The sequence below is a fragment of the Salvelinus namaycush genome, chromosome 8 (genome assembly GCF_016432855.1).
Source record: "Salvelinus namaycush isolate Seneca chromosome 8, SaNama_1.0, whole genome shotgun sequence".
NCBI lineage: Eukaryota > Metazoa > Chordata > Actinopteri > Salmoniformes > Salmonidae > Salvelinus > Salvelinus namaycush.
Genome location: NC_052314.1, coordinates 26,882,678 through 26,893,659, shown reverse-complemented (window position 1 = coordinate 26,893,659; position 10,982 = coordinate 26,882,678).

The following is a 10,982-nucleotide window of genomic DNA, read 5'->3' as shown; positions in this document are numbered from 1 at the left end:
CAAAACGTAATCACCCATTTATTTATCTACAAATATGGATTTGAACGCAGTTTTCCATTCCTCCGCCTAGAACAACATAGGAGAATGTGCAGAATAGATGCGTCGACAGATAAATAGTCTACGAGAGAGGAGGGGTTTGTCTCTGTTTGGTCGGCGTTTTCTACAATTAATATTTGTTTCTTATTTTAAACACGATGAATATAAGCCCCTATTTATTCATGTTAAAGTTAGCCTTATATTGTAGTCTACGCAATCCAGTCCTGACCGACCGTATACCCCCTCCTCTCGATACCGGCTGTACTGCTGCGGAAGAGGATTAAAGGTCTCGATGAAGTCTACGTCACGACCGCATCAAGTTCTGTTCTGTCCCTTGCTCCGCCCTTTTTAGTGAATGCTGCTGAGCGCTTCTACCGGGGCCGAGCTGCAAACACCGCATTGTTTACATAAATCTTTCATTTTTCATAAGGTCCAGTAGCTTACTTCGTCATGATGTCCTGATCATTAAGCTTTAAATTACATTTATGAGTTTGTTCACTGCAGGTTTGGGCGGAATGGGAACATCCAGTCCTATGTGTCAGATATCCATCAGATACCCCATCTCCACCATCATATGCTTTATTCCTACTGATGTTGTGTCACACATGGACTAAAAGCATGCATTCTTGCCTAAAGAAATTGAATATATAGGCCTTAAGCAGGTAATTAACTGTTTTGTGTCCAGAGTAGCTGTCATAGAACAGGGCTTCTACACCTGCATTGCTTGCTGTTTGGGGTTTTAGGCTGGGTTTCTGTACAGCACTTTGAGATATCAGCTGATGTACGAAGGGCTATATAAATAAATTTGATTTGATTTGATTTTGATTTGAACAGGGCCAAGTTGCATAAAACATCTCAAGCGTTTCCCTTCAATATGTAACTTTTTGGGCGACCCAAACAAATTCACATAGGAATGTGAGTTATAGATTTGTCATTCTCATTGAAAGCACCTCTAAGAAGCAGTAGATATGTTCTATGTGCACTATTTCTATGCTTCCTGATCTTAAGTTTTGTTTTTGCTTTTACTTTCGGTTTTATACACCAGCTTCAAACAGCTGAAAATATAATGTTTTTGGTTATTGAACATTTATTTCACAGCGTTTTAGATGGTTTTGTCACATAAACTGAAATTTGGCGAACCATTAGTATTTTAGCAACCAGGAAAGGGCAGAGTGATTTCTGCATTTTGCACCTTTAATGGGTTACCTAAGGAATAATTTCCCCTTACCTAAGGTAATTGTTTATGGGTGTTGCCTATAGCCCCTCAAACATTTCCTTAGGTAAGGGCATAATTTAAGGGTTTTACGAGTTACCATGGAGACAACCTGATTCACTGAATGAAACCTCATCAAAGATTGATCATTTATTTTGGGAAATTGCAAAATAGAACTTCTACATTCAAGACAGGAGAAACAAATTGATTCAGGAGATAATAAAAAACATTCCTTTTAGTTACTTTTTTCTCAAATGGTTTCTATTACTTTCTAGCGCATCAACCTACTGTAATTTACAGAGTAGGTAGCTAGCTAGCCAGCTAGCTTTGTAGCCATGGATTGTGCACCTTCCATTGTTTAGCTACTGTAAGGAGCTAGCTACCTAGCTAGCCAGTGGATGTTTTCCTTTTGAAACCAGGGCAAAAGAAAGCGAAATTCACCTCCACAAATGCTGTTTACATTGATATCCATACTGTATGAAGCACTTAAAGGACCTCGTGGACACCCTTAACTTTTTAAATTAATTTAAGGGGAAACTTTGCCATAAAATGTTTTGTGTAACTGACTTAAAGTTAATGGCACTTTAAGGAAAAACACAAGGGGAAAATGCACTTTAGATGTTTTATTCAACCGGGCCCAGGCCTTAATCATGACCAATGATAGTCCCAATTTTTGCACCACCCTGCTGCACCTTCAGCACCTCATCTCACCCCTTCCTCTCAGGCCAATGAATATGATGAACTATTGCAGCTAACTATGCAGTGTCATCCAACCTGGACTCGGGGGTAGACATAACATAGTAAACGAAAATCCAGGAGAAAAACAGAAAAACTATTTGGTACAATTTAAGGCCATGTGGCAAACAACAATGCAGGGGGTGTGAGCATTTGGGTCTGGGCAGATGAGATGTAGTGGGTGTTTGTGTGTGTCTGTAAGTTGTTGTTCATATGTGTATGTTTGTATGTGGTGTGGAAACAAAATAAAAATAAGTAATATAAAAATATTATGTAAAGGAAAAAGATGTTACAAATTGCAATTCATGCAATAGTTTACCTTTATTTTAACTAGGCAAGTCAGTTAAGAACAAATTATTATTTACAATGACAGCCTAGGAACAGTGAGTTAACTGCCTTGTTCAGAATGGCAGGTTTTTACCTTGTCAGCTCAGGGATTCAATCTACAAACCTTTCGGTGACAGGCCCAATGCTCTAACCACTAGGCTACCTGCCGCCCCTTATAAATTCAATTTTTTTGTGGCTAATGTTAGCTAGGTGGCTAACGTTAGCTAGGTAGCTAATGTTAGCTTAGCTAGGGGTTAAGGTTAGGGTTAATGTTAGGGTTAAGGTTATGGTTAAAAGGTTAGGGTTAGGGGAAGGGTTAGCTAACATGGTAAGTAGTTGCAAAGTAGCTACAAAGTAGTAAGTACTTGCAAAGTCGCTAATTATCTAAAATGCAAAAGTTGTCCATAATGAGATTCAAACACGCAACCTTTGGTTGCTAGAAAATCACATTATACACCCACCCATCCACCCCGACCAACCACCCTCCTTTCATTTTTGCTTTAAGTAACCTTCTGTCTTATTTTAATCATACCAGATATAACATAAAGTATCATACTAATTTGAGTATCCCAGATTTTTGTTTACGATGTTATGTCTATGAGGCCAGGCTGTGTCGTCTGCTACTTGATGAAGTTCATGATGTCATTGACCTTAACAAGGGCCCCAGGACCCGTGGAAGCAAAACAGCCCCATAACATCAAAGATCCACCACCATATTTTACAGAGGTATCTTCTGCATATGCATTTTTCTTTCTAAGGCCAAACCCACCGCTGGTGAGCGGGGCCAAAGACCTCTTACTTATGACCATATGAGCACCAGCGGTGGGTTTGGCAGTCCATAAGCACAGCCAACGGATATCAAGGATCTGGAAAGATTCTGAATGGAGGAATGGTCTCAGATTCCTCCCAATGTGTTCTCCAATCTCGTAAAACTTTTTATAAAAAGGCTGTGTTGTTATCCTCACACAGGGAAGGTGCTGGAGTATTGAAAACAGGGGAGCAAATCAACCCTTACAAAAGCCACGGCCCTTGCAGAGCAAGGGGAACAACTACTTCAAGATCCTCAGAGCGAGTGACATCACCGATTGAAACGCTATTAGCGCGCACCACCGCTAACTAGCTAGCCATTTCACATCGGTTACACTCAACCCCCTTTTGACCTCCTCCTTTTCCGAAGCAACCAGTGATCCAGGTCAACAGCATCAATGTAACAGTATAGCTTCCATCCCTCTCCTCGCCCCTACCTGGGCTCGAACCAGGGACCCTCTGCAAACATCAACAACTGACACCCACAAAGCATCGTTACCCGTCGCGCCACAAAAGCCACGGCCCTTGCAGAGCAAGGGGAACAACTACTTCAAGGTCCTCAGAGCGAGTGACATCACCGATTGAAACGCTATTAGCGCGCACCACCGCTAACTAGCTAGCCATTTCACATCGGTTACATTTACATACACTTAATTAGTATTTGGTAGCATTGCCTTTAAATTGTTTAACTTGGGTCAAACGTTTCAGGTAGCCTTCCACAAGCTTCCCACAATAGCTCCTGACAGAGCTGGTGTAACTGTGTCAGGTTTGTAGGCCTCCTTGCTCGCACATGCTTTTTCAGTTCTGCCCACAAATTTTCTATAGGATTGAGGTCAGGGCTTCGTGATGGCCCTCCAATACCTTGACTTTGTTGTCCTTAAGCCATTTTGCCACAACTTTGGAAGTATGCTTGGGGTCATTGTCCATTTGGAAGACCCATTTGCGACCATGCTTCAACTTCCTGACTGATGTCTTGAGATGTTGCTTCAATATATCCACATAATTCTCCCTCATGATGCCATCTATTTTGTGAAGTGCACCAGTCCCTCCTGCAGCAAAGTACCCCCACAACATGATGCTGCCACCCGCGTGCTTCACGGTTGGGATGGTGTTCTTCAGCTTACAAGCATCCCCCTTTTTCCTCCAAACATAACGATGGTCATTATGGCCAAACAGTTCTATTTTTGTTTCATCAGACCAGAGGACATTTCTCCAAAAAGTATGATCTTTGTCCCCATGTGCAGTTGCAAACCATAGTCTGGCTTTTTTTTTATGGCAGTTTTGGAGCAGTGGCTTCTTCCTTGCTGAGCGGCCTTTCAAGTTATGTCGTTATAGGACTCGCTTTACTGTGGATATAGATACTTTTGTACCAGTTTCCTCCAGCATCTTTGCAAGGTCCTTTGCTGTTGTTCTGGGATTGATGTGCACTTTTCGCACCAAAGTACGTCTCTAGGAGACAGAACACGTCTCCTTCCTGAGCGGTATGATGGCTGCGTGGTCCCATGGTGTTTATACTTGCGTACTATTGTTTGTACAGATGAACGTGGTACCTTCAGGCGTTTGGAAATTGCTTCCAAGGATTAACCAGACTTGTGTAGGTCTACAATTTTTTTCATGAGGTCTTGGCTGATTTCTTTTTCCCATGATGTCAAGCAAAGAGGCACTGAGTTTGAAGACAGGTCTTGATACACATCCAATTGGTACACATCCAATTGTCTCAAAAACAGAAGCTTCTAAAGCCATGACATAATTTTCTTGAATTTTCCAAGCTGTTTAAAGGCACAGTCAACTTAGTGTATGTAAACTTCTGACCTATTGGAATTGTGATACAGTGAATTATAAGTGAAATAATCTGTCTGTAAACAATTGTTGGAAAAAACTTGTGTCATGCACAAAGTAGATGTCCTAACCGACTTGCCAAAACTATAGTTTGTTAACAAGAAATTTGTGGAGTTGTAACGGGTGTCGTCGTCTGAAGAGGAAGAATCGGACCAAAGCGCAGCGTGGTAAGTGTTCATGACTTTTATTTAAACTGAACACTAGAAAAAAATAACGAAGTGCAAAACGAAACCGAAACAGTCCTGTCAGGTGCAGAAAACACTAAGCAGAAAATAACTACCCAGAAAACATAGGTGGGAAAAAGCTACCTAAGTATGGTTCCCAATCAGATTGACAGCTGTCCCTGATTGAGAACCATACCCGGCCAAAACAAAGAAATACAAAACATAGAAAAATGAACATAGAATGCCCACCCAAATCACACCCCGACCAAACCAAAATAGAGACATAAAAAGCTCTCTAAGGTCAGGGCGTGACAGGAGTGGTTAAAAAACGAGTTTTAATTACTCCAACCGAAGTGTATGTAAACATCCTACTTCAACTGTACTTGTTAAACAAAAAAAATTATCTGAGAAATTGTATTAGTATAAAATAATATAATTTTTAAATTTTTATTAGTATACAATAATAGCTCAGTATTTGTATTATTTATTTGTTCCAGTTTTCTTTGCTCATCTTTGTCAAGGGATCCAATAATTCAGAACTCCACATTTTTGCAAATGTCTCTCCAGAGATGTAAGATCGGGTTCAAGTCTGGGCTCTGGCTGGGCCACTCAAGCACATTCAGAGACTTGTCCCATTGCCACTCCTGCCACTCTTGTCTGTGTGCTTAGGGTCATTGTCCTGTTGGAAGGTGAACCTTCACCCCAGTCTGAGGTCCTGAGTGCTCTGGAGCAAGTTTTCATCAAGGATCTCTCTGTACTTTGCTCTGTTCATCTTTCCCTCGATCCTGACTAGTCTCCTAGTCCCTGCCGCTGAAAAACATCCCCACAATATGATGATGCCACATCCACGCTTCATCGTAGGGATGGTGCCAGGTTTCATCCAGACTTGAGGCTTGGCAAGAGTTCAATATTGGTTTCATCAGATGAGAGAATCTTGTTTCTCATAGTCTGAGAGTCCTTTAGGTATCTTTTGGCAAACTTTAAGCGGGCTGTCATGTGCCTTTTACTGAGGAGTGGCTTCCGTCTGGCCACTCTACTATAAAGGCCTGATTGGTGGAGTGCTGCAGAGATGGTTGTGCTTTTGGAAGGTTCTCCCATCTCCACAGAGGAACTCTCTGGAGCTCTGTCTGAGTGACCATTGGGTTCTTGGTCACCTCCTTGACCAAGGCCCTTCTCCCCCGATTGTTCCGTTTGGCCGGGTTGGCCAGGTCTAAGAAGAGTCTTTCCAAACTTCTTCCATCTAACAATGATGGAGGCCACTGTGTTCTTGGGGACCTTCAATGCTGCAGACATTTTATGGTACCCCTCCCCAGATCTGTGCCTTGACACAATCCTGTCTCGGAGCGCTACGGGAAATTCCTTCAACCCCATGGCTTGGTTTTTGCTCTGACATGCACTGTCAACTGTGGGACCTTATATAGAAAAATAAAAATAATCCTGCAGCAACAGGAAATGTGAATTATTATGTGGATTATATAATTAATGGACATTTCTTGATGGGAGAATCAAGTATTAAATTTGAAAGTGGAAATTACAAACCTTTTTAAACCTCAAATACAATTCAAGTTTTACATTTCCTGCATTGCAGGAATGTTCTCCTGCAATAGGGTGATCAAATTAAAATCCTACATCTGTATGATGTTTCCAAAGCAATGAAATAATTTCTCTCCAGTGATTGTTCGTATTTATCTGATTAGGCCATGAAGGTTGCTCTTCTCTATCCTCGTTGCGTTTTCAGCTGTTTGGCTAGTAAGCAGACACCCTCTTTACTCCCCCCTCCCTCTCCATGTGTCCCAGATGGGACAGTCCCACCAGAGGAAGGGGGCAGGTGTGGTGGCCACGGCTGGTGCTGAGCAATCATTGGCTGTGATTAGCCAGTTTGGGGTAAGGGATGGGGGAGCTGTGATAGAGCAGACAGGCTGCCAGCTGCTGGTGCAAGTCCCCCTCCACACGCTGCTTATACATAGCCGGGCGAGGGTACCATGACTGGGGCCTGGAGGGCGAAGGGTGCTGCTGCTAGGGTGGCTGGTTGAGGGTGTTCTCTTCTCTTTGTGGTTAGTGGTGTTCTCTCTCTGAGGCTCAGGCCTCCAGCTGCCCTGTCCATGGGCTGGCAGATGTAGAATATGACACCTAAATCTCAACTCCTGACCTACACATTCCAACACAGATAGGCGAAAATAACTAACCTAGGCTGGCTGACACACAAACTCAAATTGACAAACTCAAATTCGCACTAGGGAGGTTGTAAAAAAAATTATATATATATATGAAAGCAAAACAGAACGAAAAGTAAAAAGCACTTGGTATACTCATATACACCATCAACCCTTTCTATCCACACAAACACACACATGTGCGAACACGCAAGTTACGAAACCAAACAGGTAGGCTTTTAACATGGTTACATGGTTGGTTATAATGCTACCTTTGGCCATCACATTGCACCTGTTACGTTGATCCAGACCTATCTCCGATTTCATGGTGTGTGTGTAAAGCCAGCTCAAATTAGGCCTCATCTGAGTGAGTGTGTGTTCACGCTGTGACACGGCTCAGCTGCTGTAGTCATGGCAACAGGTAATTTCCCTTTGTCGGTGCACACCAAAACCCACTCAGTACACACCGTACCAAATATGACTTTCTCAATTTCATCATTATGGCCCCAAAATTGATGTGATTATGTGTTCCTGTGTGTTGCTCAGGGGCAGTATGTTATGTTACCTGACTGTTCTAAGGTCATCTGGTAGTTTCTGGGAGCCTTTCTGAAGGTTTGTTAAACATCTCCTTAGGGTTTGTGCTTGGTTATCGGAGGGTTTTGTTCTGATTTGTATCCAGCATGGCCTGCAGGTCGTGGCAGCCTTTGTTTCTGTAAATTGGCTCTTTGTTGTGTCTCTCCCACCACTGAATAGCGTCTCTCTGCCACTGGCTGATTAAGCATCTGCAAACAGTCAACACACACACACACACGCACGCACGCACGCACGCACGCACGCACGCACGCACGCACGCACGCACGCACGCACGCACACACACACACACACACACACACACACACACACACACACACACGTCAAACCATACACCCTGATGTGCGTCTTCTCCAAGGCCAGGGCAGGCATCCTGTCTGAAACAGACACGCCACACTCCTTCACACCAGACCTCCATGGTCTTCTAGACATTATATATGATGCATCTCTGTGTAATTGGAATTATTCAGAGAGCTTGGCAGATCAGCAGGTCGGTATCAGAGTGGAACACATTAGCATTTGACGGCCCATTGCAGTGGGATGGTGGCACTGATTGGATCTATGGCATCTCCCGGGCTGAAGGAGTGGGGCTAGGCAGGCGGTCACATCTGTCAGGGTTTACACTTATTAAGGATCCAGGGCTGGGGTCTTCGGTATCAGAGGGAGGAAAAATAACCTCTTTGTGAGAGAACAAATCTGCAGATCAATCTCTTCTTCCTCTCCTGCATCATTGTGATCACCCTCATTATGCCAGACCAATATCTCATTTTACTGGAAATTAGTTTGTCTAGGAATATCTATTTGCAATAAATCTCTTCTTGATATTCCCATCAATATCTCTAACCACAATGATTTCCTAGGTTGGTGCCATGCAGTATTTTCTCCATCACTACTCTGCACTCAGTAGCTTTATCTTAATGACAGAGTAAATGTCCCCTCGCTGCACAGAAGCTAGTGGTCTGTTTTAATAGCAAACATCCACATGGACAGATAACAACCTCGCTCTAGCCTTCTGCTTTCCATTGGACATGTATTAACAATGGGCTCGCTCACGCACGCACACACTGCGTTTACACAGGCAGCCCAAATACAATCTTTTTTTACACTAATTGGTCTTTTGACCAGTCAGATCAGCTCTTTCGCCAACTTGGGTAAAAGATCAGAATTGAGGTGCCTGTGTAAATGCAGCAATATGCGACCTATCAGAATCTGAGGGAATCTTGAGACCAACACAAGCATGGCTACCACTACGACACCAACAACTTGCTGACGTACAGATTTAGGATCTTCATTTAAATCAGTTTGCTACAGCAGGAAAATAATCGTGCAGCAACAGGAAATGTGAAATGTTTGATTTGTTGATACATTTTGAAGGTAATCAGGAAAGTGATGGAGTCCAGGTGAATCTGATGACGCGCAGGTGCACGTAACGATGGTGACAGGTGTGCGCCCTAACGAGCAGCCTGGTGACCTAGAGGCTGGAGAGGGACAGTAAGGGCAAAGTTTGCACACACACACACGCCACTAGCCGTCGATTTTCCATAGAGTAGATATTCACTGTAGGCAAAAACAGACTACCTATTGGTCTGGCCTGTAAGCAGCAGACACACATGGGAGTGTCTGTAAAACTGTTAAAACAAGAAACAGAGACAACACAGATACACAAAGACAGTGTCACACACAACCCATGTTTTCTGATTCTATCTATCAAAACTATTGTATTAGCCTCTACATTACACGATTATAGCCAATGAAATTTGATTAGTGTGTGTGTGTGTGTGTGTGTGTGTGTGTGTGTGTGTGTGTGTGTGTGTGTGTGTGTGTGTGTGTGTATGTGTTTGTTTGTTATCGGCAGGGCCATCCCCAGTTTTTCCAGAGCAGCACTCCAGCTGGGGGTCGGAGGTCAATGATGACGATATGTGTCCCTGAGCTCCAGATGCTCTGTGTGGTCTGGAAAAGCAGGTGCTGTGGGGAGAACACTGAAAGATAATGGAAAGAGTCTTAGGCCTTTGTCATTTATATTCAACCTACAAATAGAGATGGATTTCAAACCAGTAACTATGTACATTACTCTTTTGCACACCAGTATCACTACTTACACACCATCATCTGCTCATCATCATCTGCTCATCTATCACTCCAGTGTTAATCTGCTAAGTTGTAATTACTTTGCTACTATGGCCTATTTATTGCCTTACCTCCTCATGCCATTTGCACACACTGTATATAGACTATCTTTTTTTTCTATTGTGTTATTGACTGTACACTTGTTTATTCCATGTGTAACTCTGTGTTGTTTCTGTCGCACTGCTTTGCTTTATCTTGGCCAGGTCGCAGTTGTTAATGAGAACTTGTTCTCAACTAGCTTACCTGGTTAAATAAAGGTGAAATTATTATTTATATATTTTTAAATTACATTGTACATGGTGGATGCAGCATTGTTACTCGGGCAAGTTTTTGTCTTACATCGACATACAGCAGACACTTGATGCTGGAGCTCTCACTGAATAATGAATTGGGTAATTCAAAGCTCCAGCTATGTATACACACACACACGCACACACACACACGCTGCACAACATGGGGGGTAGCTAAAATGTTGCAGTTATAATTTTCACACATACCAACAAATGAGTGTGATCATTCTACAGTGGTCCCTGCAGCGTATGCTCAAACAGGTGTGATTAGAAAGCTTATTTAGAACGTCCTGTTTCGACTGACGCAATAGTCAGCATTTGAGCTGGCCACACTGTTTTTTCACAGAAACATTTTGCACAAACACAGTCCTTACGAAGTTATGTTCAGAATGTGACCAGTTTATTTTTGGATGCAATGTTCAGACATTCACAGAAGTATCTACAGCATAACACAATCATCCAAACCGGAAAATGAAGGCTACATTTGTCCTTAGCGCTAACTGAGGAAAGATTGACGTAACTCAAGCGGTCATATTTAGATAACTCTCGGCTGTCAGAAACCACAATATGAATTAGCTAATAGCAATTACTATTTATAATTCATCACATCACAGGTGAGCTCACCATTGATTGAAATAATTGAGTTAAACACTTTCTAGAAATCGAAAGTAATCTAATGATGGGTAGTTTGTGCTCGCCG